Below are 17,637 nucleotides of genomic sequence, written 5' to 3' on the forward strand. Positions count from 1 at the left end.
CCAGTACCATCCTGGTACTTTAGTGGCTTTCATTGATGATATAGTTGATGTGGTTGGAGTACGAACTGGTGTAAGCAGTGTTGGAAGTAGAAGGCAGTCCGTGCCCTCCAGGACAGATTGCTTCACAATGAAGAAGTCCCGGAAGCTTCCGTAAAACACACCATTTACTATCATAAAATGCTTCTTATGATCCCCAATCAGCTGTATATTTTATGGAGTGGAAACTCACTTTCTTGATGAAAAATCATAAATGGAGTTAATAGTTGCCATTGATAGAAGCCAGCAATATTTGTAAACCTTAGCAGCTGGAATGGCACCCCAGCCTCACTGAAATCAAAAAAAGATTAGATCTTCCTTTGCAAGTAGAGAGCCTTGCTAGCCTCTTTGGTGCTGTGGTGAGCAGCAAATTGAGAAATATGGCATGGATCTGCTGCTATCACCTGGATGTCACCTTGACCTCCTGGGAGAAAACAGTCCAGGCACAATATTGTCTGAAGGTCTTCCATCAGAATTTAATATATCTTTGTGATGACTTTGAAAATCCAAGCGTGTGAATACATTGCTTTTATTACAAATGCTGGTAGGATGCAATGTTCCTGAAGAATCTCTGAGAATAGATGCTTCGCATGGGCATGCCTTTACTTTCTGCCCTGAAGTCCCTGACCTTCAAAATGGTTACCCATGCCTTTTCTATTACAGTCTATTGTGGCATTCTCTGAATAACAGTTTATCAGCTAAAGGCTACTAAAAAAACTTTTAGTTGTGGCATACTTTGTGGACTTTGAAAGGTGTTTGTGCAGTTGCAGTCAGTTCTGAGGTTGCATAGTCTGACATCCCAGTACCAACTGTGTACCAAAGAGGTCAATCTGGGTGTTTCCAAACCAGGAATCATAGATGAACCAGGAGATCCACTTCCTACTGAAGTCCACAACTGCAGCATTCAAATCAGGTAACCATGAACTATACAAGGAATCAAGATACAACCTTCATAAAGCTATCAGGGATGCCAAGAGATAATACCAATCCAAAGTCAAGTCCCAGACCAGCCACGAATTGTGGCAGGGCTTACATGCTATAGCGGGCTACAAAACAACCTCAGGCAGCATTGCCAACAACAGCGCATCCCTTCCTGATGAACTTAATGTATTCTATGGAAAGTCACCATCCGCTCCGACAGCCTCTGATGCACCTGAACCCACAGTCACTGTCAGATCAGTTTTCCAGAGAATGAACCCGTGGAAAGCATCTGGCCCAGATAGTGTCCCCGGTTGTGTCCTTAGATCCTGCACAGATCAGCTGGCAGGGGTACTTGCAGACATTTTTAACCTCTCCCTACTTCAATCTGAGGTTTCCACCTGCTTTAAGAAGACCACTATCATCCTGGTACCTAAGAAAAATAAGGTAACAAGCCTTAATGACTACTGCCCAGTGGCTCTGACATCCACCATCATGAAGAGCTTCGAGAGGCTGGTCATGGTATACATCAACTCCAGCCTCCAAAACAACCTCAACCTACTGCAATTCGCCTACCACTGAAAAAGGTCCATGGTGGATACCATCTCACTGGCCCTACACTCATCTCTGCAGCATGTGGACAATAAAGACACCTATGTTAGATTATCGTTTATTGACTACAGCTCCACCTTCAGTACTATAATTCCAAGCAAACTTATCTCCAAACTTCTAGACCTGGGACTCAACACCTCCCCTTGCAACTGGATCCTTGACTTCCTGACCAACAGACCGCAATCAGTAAGGCTAGGCAGCAACACCTCCACCACAATTATCTTTAACATTGGTGCACCACAAGGCTGCACCCTCAGCCCCCTACTCTACTGCCTATACACTCATGACTGCATGGCCAGATTCTGCTCTAACTCCACCCACAAGTTTGCAGATGATAACATCGTAGCGGGCCAAATCTCAAATAACAATGAGTCGGAGTATGGGAAGGAGATAGAGAGCCTAGTGACATGGTGTCATGACAACAACCTTTCCCTCAATGTCATCAAAACAAAAGAGCTGGTCATTGGCTTTAGGAAGGGGGAGCAGTGCACATGCTCCTACATGCATCAATGATGCTGATGTCGAGAGGGTTGAGAGCTTCAAGTTCCTAGGAGCAAACATCACCAATAGCCTGTCCTGGTCCAACCACGTAGATGCCACTTCCTCAGGAGGCTGAAGAAATTTAGCACTTGGATACATCATGGCTTGGTATGGCAACCGCTCTGCCCGTGACTGCAAGAAACTGCAGAGAGTTGTGGACACAGCTCAGCACATCACAGAAACCAGCCTCCCCTCCATGGACTCTGTCTACACTTTTAGCTGCTTCTGTAAAGCAGTCAACATAATCAAAGACCCCACCCTCCCTGGACATTCTCTCTTCTTGGGCAGAAGATACAAAAGACTGAAAGCATGTACCACCAGGCTCAAGGACAGCTTCTATCCCACTGTTATGACACTATTGAACAGTCCCCGAGTATGATAAGATGGACTCTTGACCTCACAATCTACCTCATTATGGCCGTGCACTGTATTGTCTGCCTGTACTGCATTTTCTCTGTAACTGTAACACTTTATTCTGCATTCTGTTATTGTTTTACCTTGCACTACTTCAATGCACTGTTGTAATGATCTGCATGGATGGCATGCAAAACCAAGTTTTTCACTGTACCTCAGTACATGTGAGAATAATAAACCAATTTACCAACAGAATGAGCCTTTAAATAGTGAGAAAAGACTGAGAGGAGGATAATGTGCTTCTAGTTCCACAATGGTCATTGCGTGGGGTTCTGCAGTCCAATTTATGTCAGTAAAGACAAAAACGTGTTGTGATATCATTTAGAGCTTGTCTGCTCCAATAAAATCATGTGCATCAAAGAGGATGATAGCAAACAGAAACCACTGGTCCAATTTCCCAATCAACGCAGCACATTTTTTAAGCACTATGGGAACCAAAATTTATTTTACCCAGAAATGGTCACTAATAAAATCTACTCCACATAAAACTAACTTTGGATATTGCAATACCTAAAAAAGATATGCTACTTGATCCAATTTTTAGTTTAATGAGGCCATGAGCTGGGAAAGTCAACAAATATGTGAAGAGAGACATAGTAGAGGAGAATATTTTGCCAGCCAACAAACAATGCCACTTATCACAGTCATTCAAGCTGTTCTAAAACCAAATGATTGATTGTAGTTATCCTTGACTGTTAAGGAATTCCATTGAAGGTTGATTAAATCTAGTGGGTCACTGTTATAATACTGGAATTTGGGGCTGTGCGTAAACAAGACTGAATATTCGTCTTCCATGCTTTGTAGATCCCTCTGCCACATTTGTAGTGACAAAATATATACCTTTAATAACTGCATTTACCACTCAGTCATTATTACAATCAGAACTACGATTAAATATTTCGGAAGTATTACTGACAGGGGGTGTTATATAGTCGGGGAATTAAGTGTTCGGCGGTTAATGTGATTCACATTTCGATGGGGAGGGGGGCATATCTACATCAACAGAACGTCATGAGGATTAAATGTTTTATTTCATTGCCTTTTTTTAATTTGTTTCCGAGATATAAACCGGGGATGAGACCCCTCTGTCCTCCACAATATTTTTCAACTGCCGGCATGCAAATGTTTGGGCAGCATTTCCCTCCAAGTCTTGGGGTTCTTTCGATTGCATGGGGAAGGCATTTTGCACCCGCCCTTCGGCGAGATAACCGCAAATTATCGGACACAAAGGAAGGACTTTGCTGCTGGTCTTTGCTCCCCAAGGCGGAGGCAGAGGCGCGGGTGAGAAGCGGAGCTCGGGCGCCGGGAGAAGCTTCGCCAGCAGCGCGCGCGTCAACCGCCGAGGTCGGCGCGTGCCGTGCCCGCCAATTCCAACCGCACGACGCTTCACTGGTTGTAAGGGGTTGCTCTTCGCCCGGCACCCCAGGAGTTGTCGGGTACGAGGCACCGATTATACATCTTTGGAAGTTACTTTTTATTGTAGTATTGACATAAACTTTACCTTGACGCCGCACAGTAACGGGGACACCTGACGTCGTGCGAGAATCGGTCGGTTGTCGGTCAATGACGTCAGTGGAGGTCGGGAGTACGTGGCTCTGATTGGTCAGCGCGGGTCAGGCTATGGGGTGGACTTGGCTGTGGAGGACCTAGACATGGACTGAAATCATTCCATCTATCCTGGTATTGGTAAGACATTCAAGCTGTCTTATTGTTTCCCCACAGCCATACAAGCCTCCTGTCCTCTGTCAAATTATGCGCCCAACATGCTTTTAAAATCTAAATAGTACAGTCAAAATAGTAAGAGTATAGATCACAGTCCTTGCTCCATGCCTTGGTTGCACGTTTGCAGGTTCATATATTCGGTTCCCGAGCTGGTACAGAGGAGGGCCACAGACTGAACTCCAGACGTTGGGTTCTGTCTTACTGTGTGGTAAAGTAATAACTTTCTTCCCATCCGTATTCACAACTTAATCTTTCACCCCTTCGACATTGCTAAATTCTGTGTGTTCACAGAATTAAATTAATGATTGGGGGCATCACAACAGAACATCTATTTATTTAATTTTCCTAACTGTAGATATGTGGAGTTATTGGGCATATTGCAAGCAAAACACTTACATTTAAATAACTTCCCTTGGTGCTATATTTGATACGTTCAAATAAGAAGGTGCTAGATAGAAGAGGAATATATAGCCAAATGAATGGCCAGATTTGTACCAGGCAAACTCTGACGTTTATAAGAATATTACAGATACTTAAAAATTACTGTAGTAGTCCTCCACATCTAACCAACAATATGAAAAATTGCCAGTTATGTCCTGTTCACAAATCCAATCTAGCTAAAATACTTCCAATCATCAGCTAAGCCATAGAAGCTGCTGTCAAGAGTACTTTAAATAACCAACTTAACAATGGCCAGTTTAGGTTTCTCCAGGACAGCTTAGCTACAGGCATCATATTGGTCTTGGAATAAACATATATTAAAAGTTCTGAATTCAACAGGTAGGTGAGAATGACTGCCCTTGACATCAAGGAAGCATTTAGCTGAATTTAGTATCAAGGAAGCCCAATAAAACTGAAGTCAATGGGCATCAAAGGGAAAACACTTAAGTGGTTGGAGTCATATGTTGCATGAAAAAAAATGGTTCTAATTTTCAGAGGTTTCTTATAGATAGGGGAATCAAGGCATATGGGGACAAGGCAGGAACAGGATATTGATTGTTGAGGATCAGCCATGATCTCAAAATGGTGGTGCAGACTCGAAGGGCCGAATGGTCTACTTCTGCTCCTATTGTCTATTGTAAATCATCCCAGCCCTAGGACATCACTGCAAGGTCCAGCCATCTTCAGCTGCTTCATCAATGACCATCTGTTCATTATGTGGTCAGAAGTGGGGGCATTCAATGATGACTGCACAATGTTCAATTCTATTCACTCAGCAAATGAAGCAGCAAGACCCAAACAACATTCTGGCATGGGTTGATATGTAGGAAGGAACATCCACACCACTATATACCAGACCATGATAATCACTAACAAGAGAGAGTATTATCACCTACCCTGGACATGCAGTGAAGCTATTATCATAGCGTCCGGGGGGTGGGGGGGGGGGTGGTGGTTCACAATTGACCAAAAGGTCAATGGGCTATCCACATATATACCGTGGTTGTACAAGGACAGGTCAAAGACTTGATATCATGTGGCAAATAATTCACCCCCTCCATTGAATCTACTTTCAATCATCAGCTAAGCCATAGAGGCTGCAGTCAAGAGTGCTTTCAATAACCAACTCAACCATGGCCAGTTTAGGTTTCTTCAGGACAACTCTGCTACAGGCATCATCACAGCCTTGGAATAAACATATATTAAAAATCTGAATTCAACAGGTAGCTGAGAATGACTGTCCTTGACATCAAGGAAGCATTTGACTGAGTTTAGTATCAAGGAAGCCCAATAAAACTGAAGTCAATTGAACATTTCGTGACATGGTGTCATGACAACAAACTTTCCCTCAATGCCAGCAAAAGAGCTGGTTGTTGACTTCAGTAAGGGGGGCAGTACACATACACCTGTCTCCATCAACGGTGATGAGGTTGAGAGTGTTGAGAGCTTCAGGTTCCTAGGAGTGAACATCACCAATAGCCTATTCTGGTCCAAACACGTGGACGCCATGGCCAAGAAAGCTCACCAGCATCTCTACTTCCTCAGGAGGCTGAAAAATATTTGGCTTGTCCTCTTTAACACTTACCAACTTTTATCAAAGCACCATAGAAAGCATCCTATCTGGATACATCACAGCTTTTTATGGCAACTGGTCTGCCTGTGACTGCAAGAAACTGCAGAGAGTTGTGGACACAGTTCAGCACATCATGGAATCCAGCATCCCCTCAACAGACTCTGTGTCTACTTTTCACTGCCTTGGGAAAGCAGTCAACATAATCAAAGACCCCACCCACCAGGGACATTCTCTATTCTCCCCTCTCCCATCAGGCAGAAGATACAAAAGCCCGAAAGCACGTACCACCAGGCTCAAGGACAGCTTCTATCCAGCCATTATAAGACTATTGAATGGCTCCCTAGTACGATAAGATGGACTCTGGCCTCACAAACTACCTCGTTATGACCTTGCACCTTATTGTCTACCTGCACTGCACTTTCTCTGTAGCTGTGACACTTTCCTCTGCATTCTGTATTTTACATTGTACTATCTCAGTGCACTGTGTAATGAATTGATCTGTATGAACGGTATGTAAGACAAGTTTTTCATTGTACCTCGGTACGAGTGACAATAATAAACCAATTCCAATTCTAAGGCCTTTCCAATAGTCTACAAGGTCCATGTGAGAGGATGATGGAATACTCTCTACCTGCCTCAATGAGTGCAGCTTCAACATCTCTCAAGAGGCACAACATCATCCAGGACAAAGCAACATGCTTACTTGACACTCCATCCACCACCTTAAACATTCCTTTTCCCCATCACCAGCGCACAATAGTTGCAGTGTGTACCATCTACAAAGTACACTGCAGTTACTTATGCAGGCTACTCCAATAGCAACTCACGAACCACTAAGAAGGGCAAGGGCTATTTGCCTGCAGGTTTTTCTCCCAATTGCAAACCATCCTAATTTGGAACTATATCACTTGCCCTTCACTGTCACTGGGTCCAACTCCTGGAATTCCCCTCCAGTGGCATAGTGAGAATCACTTCACCAGAAGGACTGCAGCAATTCAATATAGTTACTCACTACCTCCTTCTCAAGGGCAATTAGGATGGTCAGTAAATATAGGTCATTGCAATGACACCCAGATCCTAAAAATGTATTTCAGAAAATGAAATGCTATGGGGTCAGTAGGTGCATTCTGGATTCTTATCTATGTCAGTGACTAGGTGGATGCAAGGTAAATTTGTTAAATGTTTCAGGCAATGCTAACTTCAGTAGTATCTTCAATAGTGATTTTTACAGGCCTTGACAGGCTGGATGCAAGGAGAGTATTTCCCTTGGATGAGAAGTGTAGAATTGGAGGTTACAGTCTCAGAATAGGGGTGGACTGTTTAGGACTGAGATGAGGAGAAATTCCTCACTTAGATGGTGGTAAATCTTTGGAATTCTCAAACTTGAAAGGCAGTGGAGATTCAGTCATTGAGCTCATTCAAAGCAGAGATCAATAGCTGGATAATTAGTAAGGAAACCAAGGGTATGGGGATAGCGAAGGAAAAGGGTTTGAGGTAGAAAACCTTGATGAATGGTAGAGGAAGAGGCTCAAAATGCAGAATGGCCTACACCTGCTCCCATTTCTTATGTTTTTATGTTCTGGTTGCTTTTGAAAAGTACAAAATACTGTAAGGTATTACATATAATAATGAGACAATGATAAAGTAGTCTGTATTTCATGTCTCAGGGATATATCTTGATGAAAACAAAGGGAAGACTGCATCAAATAATGTCATAGAATCCTTTATATCCACTTGAGAATGCAAGTAGGTGCTCAGTTTAACATTCCATCTAAAATATAGTACATACAATGGTGCAACACTCTACCAGTACTCTAAAGGAATGGTTACCTTGATTTTGTGTTCAAAACTCTGAAGTAGTCCCTAAATCCACAGTTTTTTGCCCTGTATGAGAGTTCTATTTATTGGGCCATGAGTGTTTATCCAATGCTTTTTAATTAATTGTTCTGAATGCTTGTCAGTCAGATATAATGAATTACATCCAACAATTCAACAGAAGATTGTATAGCTCAATTGTTTCCTGCACCTACAGAAATGTCATAAAATATTTCTTAATAATTCAGTTTTGAGCTAATTTTCTGAACTGATCTTTTGCAGTTTGATCCTTTCCCATTTGAGCAAAGCATATTAGATACTTGGTCACCTGGAATATAATTTTTCATCCATTAACTTAAAAGAATGTGCCTCAATTTTTGGGCAAGGGTCATTAGCTAGCATTGAAAATTTACCTCTATTGGCTATCCTTCGATTTGGATGTATAAGCAATTTGTGGCCAAGTGAAATGATTAGTAATTGCATTTGTGACATGGAGTAGCAAATTAATGGGAGAAATAATCACATTTTGTCACTTGTTATGAGGTAACAGCTAACTGGCCAGAGGAGTAGTGAAAATGGATTGCAAAAATTAGAGAATTCTTCTTCAATGGTCTTTAACACTTATGCATAATATCAAATCACAGATATTCATCATATATTGTTTATGTGAATAAGTAGCCAAAGATGTTAAGATTTTAAATTAATTTATTACTTTTAAATAGATAGATAGGTACATTGATTTAATCATAATCAAATTTGAAGTAAAAAAAGCTTAACTGTATATTATCTTATGTATTAGTGGTTACTCAAATAAAAACAGACAGTGCTGAAAATATTCAGCAGGTTAGGCAACATCTATGGAAAAAGAAACAGAGTTAACACTTCAAGTGAATTTCTGTCAGAGTTGGGAGAAGTTACAGAGAAGAAGGAGAGCTGGACAGAACAAAGCCAATGTCTGTAATAGGGCTGGCACTGAGAGAAATTGAAAATCACAAATGGCATTGGTGCACAGTGTAAGAAGGTATTGAAGGCTTGTTAGTTGCAGCTGGAGGAGGCATAAGTGGAAGGAAATGAATGATAACAGAGGAGAATCAGAAAAAAGTGCTGAAACTGATAGAGAATATAGGATTTGCTAGAAATCCTATGAAAGATAAGATTTCACATTTTAAGACACATACTGGTTTGTAAGAGGTTTACTAAAACTATTCCAGGGATGAGAGGCTTCAGCTATTTGGATTGACTGGAGAAACTGGGGTTGTTCTTATGGAATGGTGGGAATTGTAAGGGATTTTATAGAGGTATTTAAAATCAGATATTGTGTGGACAGTATAGACAGAGAGGAACTATTCCCATTGGCAGGAAGGGTCAATATCCAGAGGGCATAGTATGAAGATGATTGGCAAAAGTACCAAAAGAGACATGAAGAAATATCTTTATGCAGCACAATTTTAAAGTCTGGAATGCACAGTCAGAGGTGGTATTGGTGGCAGAACAGTTATAGTCCTCTAAAGTGAACTGGATAAGCATCTGAAAGAAATAAATTTGATGAAGGTAGTTAGAGAGAGGGTAGGGACATTAATTAAGGAATTAAGCTATAAGCTGAGGGCAGTTAGAAGGTGAGAACACAATAAAAGGAATTAACTGTTGCAAAAATGCAGAGCTGTAGGAAATACTTAGCAGGTCAAGCTGTGTAGTGGAGAGAGAAAAATTGACTAATATTGCAGATGAATGACCAACAGCAGAACTGGCTACTTCTGATACATACAGATAAAGTAATTTCCTGAACTGTAGAATTCAATATTGATTCCAGAAATCTGCAATCTGTCCATATAGATGATGAGGAGGTACTCATCATCTTCTGTCTGAGCAAAAGAGGCCACAGACAAATAAATCAGATTGGGAGTCAGGGGGTGGGGTGGTGTAGAATGAAAATGGCAAGCAACGGGAAGCTTACCACTTTGCAATTTCCGTTGTAATTTCCACTACCTTCAACAAGCTTCTACTGCTAGATACATCTTCCTTTTCCCTCCCCTTTCATCATTGTGAAGTGTCTGTTCCCTTTGTGATGCCCAGTTCATTCTTCCATCTCCACCAACCATTCCCTTTCCCATAGCACTTTCCCATGCAACTGCAAAAGGTGAAACACCAACCCATTTTGTTCCCACTCAAACAACCCTTCCAGATGAAGCAGTGATTCACTTGCATTTCTTCTAATCTAGTACATTGTATTTAGTTCTCACGATATGGCACCCAGTACATTGGAGAAACCAAACGCAGGTCGGATGACTACTTTGTGGAGCACTTGCATTCAGTCCCCAGGGAGGACCCAGAGCACATTGCGGCCTTTCAGACTCAGCATCAAATTCTACAACTTCAGATAACTCACTTCCTCTGTTTGTATCAGAACTGGCCGGTTCTGTTGTAGTTCATCCATTTATAATCTTCACTCAATTTTGCAGAATTTGAACGGTATTGATCTTCTGAAATATTGCTTGATTTAAGTTTTGCCAATCACACATTACTTATTTTTGTTCTTACTTTACAAATCCATCTACATATCTTTACCTTCTATAAGTTAATCCTTTGTTTAAATAGTAATAAGTAATGCACAATTGATTTGCTTATTGCCATAGTCATTTAAAATGAGTATTGTACTATTTTACTGCAGTATAGCATCCTCATTCATCTTCATTGCATCAAGGGTTTAAATCAATAATAATTAAACCATAGCAGAAATAAAAAGATTTTTTTGATACTGCTTTGGAGAAAGTTATAGCTCTAAGGTTATTGGTGTGGCAAATGTTTATATTGACTAATATTTTCTTTCAAGTAACCTCATGTTGCAACATCTTTCATTACAGCAGTTATTACAATGAAAATTAATATCATTATTTCTGCTATATTTATTATGTCAAATGTCTGTTATGACTCATACCATGTAAATGACTTTTGGCAGAACTTTGAGCTCCTAAGTTGACAATGATTAGTATTTATGAGGTTCACTGATGACAAATTCAGATTGGCACTAAAGAATTTCCTTTCAAGTAATTGAGGCTAGAAGACATTAAAACAGCATTATCTATATAAATTGCAATGTTGAATTATAAAGAATGTTAAGGTATATGACATATTTATGATTGATTATATTTTTTGTTGCTAATGATGTACCAAGCTGTAGACAGATTTACAAAAGAATAATCTTACATTTCTTCAGGTACTACTATATTCTTCCATGAAAACTGAATCTAAATACTTATTAACAATTCCATCATTCCTCTGATTTCAAGTAAAAGTTGTGCTTCCATCCCTTCAACAACTGGCCTTTTGCTTTGTTAGTGTTTTAAAAATCCCAAGCTATGTCCAATCAAATTGGAGTCTTTTTTTCTTTTTATTCCTTAGTTCTTTTGTCAGACGAGAATTAAATTTTAAAAAGCTCCCTAACTTATGTATCTTTAACCCTAATATTTTCACCCATTTATTATGGTACACTTAGACTTTTTTATTTGGTATTAATATATCTTATATTTCTTCACTGTTTTTGTTCTACCATTTTTGCAATTAGTTCTCTGGGTTCTCTTTCATATAACTGAAATGAGGTAACACTTCCATCTTCATCTCTTTTTAGTATCTAATTTCAAATGGCCATGTTTCTAAAGTGTTGTATAACCTAAAGATCACTTACTTCTCCCTCATCATTAAGTAGAACCAAATTTAGTATTGTGCCTTCCTTGTCAGAGACGGAACTCTGAATGCATTTTGATAGTTCCTGTTGATTTAGGTAGCAGTATTACCTTGGGTTCAATTTCCACTCCAGAGGTTTGAATTGATAACTCAATGAATAACCAAGGAAGTGACATCATCAGGAGTTAAACAATACCCTATATGTCCCTTCAACTTGAAAAGAGTGCAGGAGTTTTCTCAGTGTCCGGTCGATGTCCCACAAACAATATTGCTAAGATACACAAAAAATTAATATTGTCCCTTGTATATCTAGAGAAAGTAGCCAACAGGTATCTACCCTCGCTGCTCATGTTCAAGCTTTGCTATTTTTTCCTTTGTCGTCTAGTTGAAAAGGAACATTTGTCACAATTGTGATGCACATTGAGCAAGTCATTTATTTCCTGTGTTGGATAAGTATTTGATACCAGCGTTCCTGTAAACAATTTACTGCATAGGTTTTTAACATTACAGTGGCTGACATATTTGACTTCAATATGGCTCATAACAATTATCGATGATTTGAACAGGCAAAATGCTTATTACATTCCTTTCACTATTTTAATAGAATCACTGAACTGTTCAAAAAGTCCTTTAAGTGTAAAAAGAACTGTATGTTTGGAATTGGTCCAAACATCTGTTACATAAAGATTGATGTTAGCTGCGTGCTTCCAATGCATTAAACCCCTTGTGTGTGCTTACACATACTGTGCACCAGAGTGCTTGGTTCAATTTAATAGACTGAATTCACTATTTCACTACATTTTCCGTGACTTGCAATAAAAACAGTAAAATTCATCTGCACAGCATGCAAAACTATTGTGTTATGGAAATGCATTTCTAACTCCCCGCCCCCGCTTCACTATTTCTAAGAAATCTGTAATTTTGTTTCTTATGTTCAAGAGACTGTGAGTGTAATGAGAATTTTTTAAATCAATTTATAGGTTTCCAGTTTTACTCCTAGGAAGTGTTCCATTGAAGTGTAACAAACACATGCACTTTTTTGCACAGTATTGTTTGCTCAAATGGAAACAATTCACAAATTTGCTGAAAAGGTATGGTGAAAAGCTGCACTGAACCATTTGGTATATAAAGTTATATAAGCACCAGCACAGATGAGTTGGGACAAACAGTCTGTTTCTTTGATGTGCTTCTTATGTCATTCTGGTCATGTATTTCATTGTTGTTTATGGATATTGCTGTATACAAATTAATTTATTACACAAATAAATAAACATTAGAACAGTGCTTAATTGGTTGTTAGAAAATACAACACCTGAATTCAGAAAGGTACTATATAAATGCAAGACTTTTTCTTCTACATTATCTGAATGGCAATGGATTGGATTGTCCTGGATTTGGATTATTGCCCCAATTCATTGCTCAGGATGCCTCTCCACCTGCACTAACCTCTGGATATGAGAGGTCTGGAAAGCTGACTCACTATATCTGAGAGTCATTCTGTGAAGTGGTGTGCACTGCTAGTGGCATCTGGCCACAGGCAATGGATCCAAAGGTCTTATACCCAAATGACCTGACGGCCTTTACCAACTTGCCATTGTCAAAGGACTTTGAGCTGTTTTTATATGTGTCTGACTATCAGACATTTAAAAACTGTTCAAATTCACTTGAATAATTTTTTAAAATGTTACTTTAGAAAATTCAAAGACAAATTTAAAAGACTCTAAAAGTTAGAAATTGATTAAAAAATACACGAAATAAACCACTTACCTACACCAAGCTCTTTACTTGGGTTGGTGGCTCTAATCAAACAACTGGGTTCATGTTTCTTACGTAAACCATCTCTTCTGTAAAACTGAGGAGCCAAATATGAAGTGTAACCAGCCATTCTCTTCATTATGTCTGTGCTCCACAGCTGGAGTCAATGGCATAACAAGTGGCAGAGAGGCAGGTCAAATGCGTTGCTATTTGACCCCACCTCATCTCTAGCTTATGCATTTTAGAGTGCAGGTACAGAGATCAGAGACAAGTTGAATAGCAAGCAGACGCTAACTGCTGATTTGTTATAGAATCAGCAGCTAAAGTACAATCAGGTCCATTATGTAAAGTAGCAAGGAGGATCCCTCTCCCTTTTGCTCCTTAAGATGCATGGGATCCATGATGAATTGGCAATTTGGATTCAGAAATGGCATGCCCATAGAAGACAAAAGGGTAGTGGGTCGATGGGACTTATTCTGGCTGGAGGTCTGTGACTAGTAGTGTTCTGCAGGGATACATACTAGGACCTCTGCTGTTTGTGATATATATATATAAATGACCTGAATGAAAACGTAGATGGGTGGGTTAGTAAGTTTGTGGATGATACAAAGATCGGTGGTGTTGTGGATAGTGTAGACGACTGCCAAAGGATGCAGCAGGATATAGATCAGTTGCAGATATGGTTGGAGAAATGGCAGATGGAGTTTAACCTGGCCAAATGTGAAGTGTTGCACTTTGGGAGATCAAATGCAAAGGAACAGTACAATATTAATGGCGATGCTCTTAACAGTGATGATGTGCAAAGGGATCTTGGGGTTCAAGTCCATAGCTCCCTGAAAGTGGCTACACAGGTTGATAGGCTGGTTTTGAAGATAGGCTGGTAAAGAAGGCATTTGCATCCTTGCCTTTATTAGTCAAGGAACTGAGTTCAAAAGTCGGAAAGTTATGTTGCAGCTTTATTAAACTCTAGTTAGGCCACATGTGGAGTATTGCATTCAATTCTGGTGGCTCCAATACAGGAGGGATGTGGAGGCTTTAGAGAGCGTGCAGAAGAGGTTTACCAGGATGCTGTCTGGATTAGAGGGCATGTGCTATAAGGAGAGGTTCAACAAACTTGGGTTGTGTTCTCTGGAGTGGCGGAGGCTGAGGGGATATCTCATTGAGATTTAAGAGATTATGAGAGGCATAGATAGAGTAGACAGCCAGTATCTTTTTCCCAGGGTTGAAATGACTAATACCACAGGGCATGCATCTAAGGTGAGAAGGGGTAAGTTCAAAGGAGATGTATGGAGCAAGTTTTTTACACAGAGAGTTGTGGGTGCCTGGAATGGTGGTGGAGGCAAATACGATAGAGGTGTTCAAGAGGCTCTTAGATGGGCACATGAATATGCAGGAAATTGAGGGATATGGACATTGTGTAGGCAGAAGGGATTAGTTTAGTTGGGCATTTGATTACTAATTTAATTAGTTTGGCACAACATCGTGGACCGAAGGGCCTGTTTCTGTGCTGTACTGTTCTATGTTTTTGTTCTGTACTTCTCCAAAAATTTTCTATTCAGGAATATTTGGTTCCCAATCCACCCCAGCTGAAACCAGATTGATTGTTTAATTCTTTTATTTTACTAATTAAATTTAAAAGTCATCAAAGTGAAAACACTAATTCTAAGATAATTGCACTCTTGCAGTTTTAATACATAAAATCACACTAGCTGTTAAGATGGTCTGAAATGACACTCTCTAGGCTGACTCTCCCAACTGTAGTTTGATCAATGGACTGGGAGTATACACAAGTATGAATGTTGGACTTGATTGTAATTGAAATTCATAAAATGAATAGTGAGTTCCCTGGGTTCATCCCAAATGAATTGCTTCTCTCACATTTAAGTTCCTTAAGAAGATTTCAGAATGACTTACCATTATAGTTTATACTTCAGTTGGCAGTCACTTGCGCTTGGACCATGCTACTTCTTCCAGTGTGAACCAAAGCACAGTCTTCCTATGGAAGGCCAGATCCTAGTTGACTGTAAGTGTCTGGTTTTTATCCCAAAATGGTCTTGACAGCCCGTGAGGCTCTGCCTCTAGATTCACTGACTGTCAAAGCTTTTGTTTAAATTGAATACTTGTAAATGTCATGAACATTCACAGACATTCAAAAACACTCAAACTATTAAAAATACTACTAGAAAACTTGTTATTAAATTATGATCAAAATAAAATGCTAAAGTCATACACACACTTAAAACTATAAAATGCAGTTCTTTTTCCCCTTCTTTCTTCCTTCTTTCTTCCTTATTTCTTCTTTCTTCCTTTCTTTTTTCTTTCTTCTACTGACTACCTTCTTGTTCTTAACAGCTGGCAGATTTAAGAGAAAGATCCACTTCAGTAACATTGGAGTGTAGAAGAATGAGGGAGGGCTTGATTGAAACATGAAAGATTCTGACGGGTCTTTACAGGGCGAATGTGAAATAGATGTTTCCTCCTATGGGAGAATCTAGAACTAAAGGTCACTGTTTAACTTTAAAGGGTCACCCATTTAAGACAGAGATGAGACTTTTTTTTCTCTCAGAGGTTCATAAGTCTTTAGAACTCTCTTCCTCCTGGGGCAGTGAAAGCAGAGTCTTTGAGTATTTTTAAGGCAAGAAATAGAAAGATACTTGATAGACAAGGTTAGCACCAATAGCAGGAAATTTGGAGTTGAGGTTACAGTCTGATCAGACGTGATCTTATTAAATGGCAGTGCAAGCTTGAAGGACTGTGTGACCTCCTCCTGCTCCTGATTTGTATTTTGGTACTTTACTCAACAGGTAGTCCAGATGCTTAGACATAATTCAGAAATATAAGTTCAAATACCAGCTCACATTTAGTTAAATAAAATTAAAGTTAAAAGCTAGTATCAATAATGGTGACTTTGAATCTATAGGATGGTTGTAAAATCCGATCTGACTCAATCATGTCCTTTTCAGGAAGAAGACCTGGACTGGCCTTCTTCTAGCGTCAAATCTACAGAAATGCGGGCTGATATTTAACTGCCCACTGAAATGGCCAGGCAAAACAGTCAGTTGCATCAAATCATTACAAGAAACAAAATGGATTCAGTGGTTCAAGAAGGCGACTTCTCATGCTTTTCAAAGGCAATTAGGGATAGTAAATACATGCCTTGCCTGCAGTATTCAAATCCTATGAAAGATTTTTTTTTAAACTCAATAAATTCTAGTTGAATGTTTTGAGACTTTCATAAAATACAATCATAAAGTGATAGAAATAACTGTTTATAGTATTATTAGCAAGTACTCAGATATCAGCAATTAGTTCAGTAGCTTTCAATGTATTGTACAGACAAGAATGTCAAAACTTAAAGTTGAGCATTCACTGTGCTGAGCCTCCTGGAACACATCGCAAGAACTGACTTAAAAACATCTGAGGATTGTCAAAATCATTTTATTATATTCAAAGTAGGAGCCAGTATTTCAGTTTTTTTATTTAACTGCCCACTGAACAGATGTGGGTTCCTTTAGTAAGATGTTTGGAAATGGTTTTAGTTAGGACTATAGTCATCAAACAACCTCCTTTGATTTTTTTCTTTATTCATACATGAAAGGTATTATGGGAGGGAAAATTTTGTGTGGTTAAATTTTTCTGTGCATTAGATATTTATGTACTATTTGCTGTGAATAATTTATTTGTTAACAAAGCTTACACATTTTGACCATGCTTTTAAAATTTCTCCTCATTAAACTATTTTACATTTTCTTAGCACGCATCCAATGCAATCTTTAGCATAAATGTCAATGATACATGTGTAAATTTGCTTTGAGTAGGAATTATTTATTGGTATTGGTTTATTATTGTCACTTGTATGGAGGTACAATGAAAAACTTGTCTTGCATACCGACCATACAGGTCAATTCATTACATAGTGCAATTACATTGGGTTAGTACAGAGTGCATTGATGTAGTACAAGTAAAAACAATAACAGTACAGAGTAAAGTGTCACAGCTGCAGATAAAGTGCAGTGCAATAAGGTGCAAGGTCGCAACAAGATAGGTCGTGAGGTCATAGTCCATCTCATCGTGTAAGGGAACCGTTAAATAGTCTTATCACAGTAGGGTGGAAGCTGTCCTTAAGTCTG

Source organism: Pristis pectinata, chromosome 8 (genome assembly GCF_009764475.1).
Source record: "Pristis pectinata isolate sPriPec2 chromosome 8, sPriPec2.1.pri, whole genome shotgun sequence".
Lineage (NCBI taxonomy): Eukaryota > Metazoa > Chordata > Chondrichthyes > Rhinopristiformes > Pristidae > Pristis > Pristis pectinata.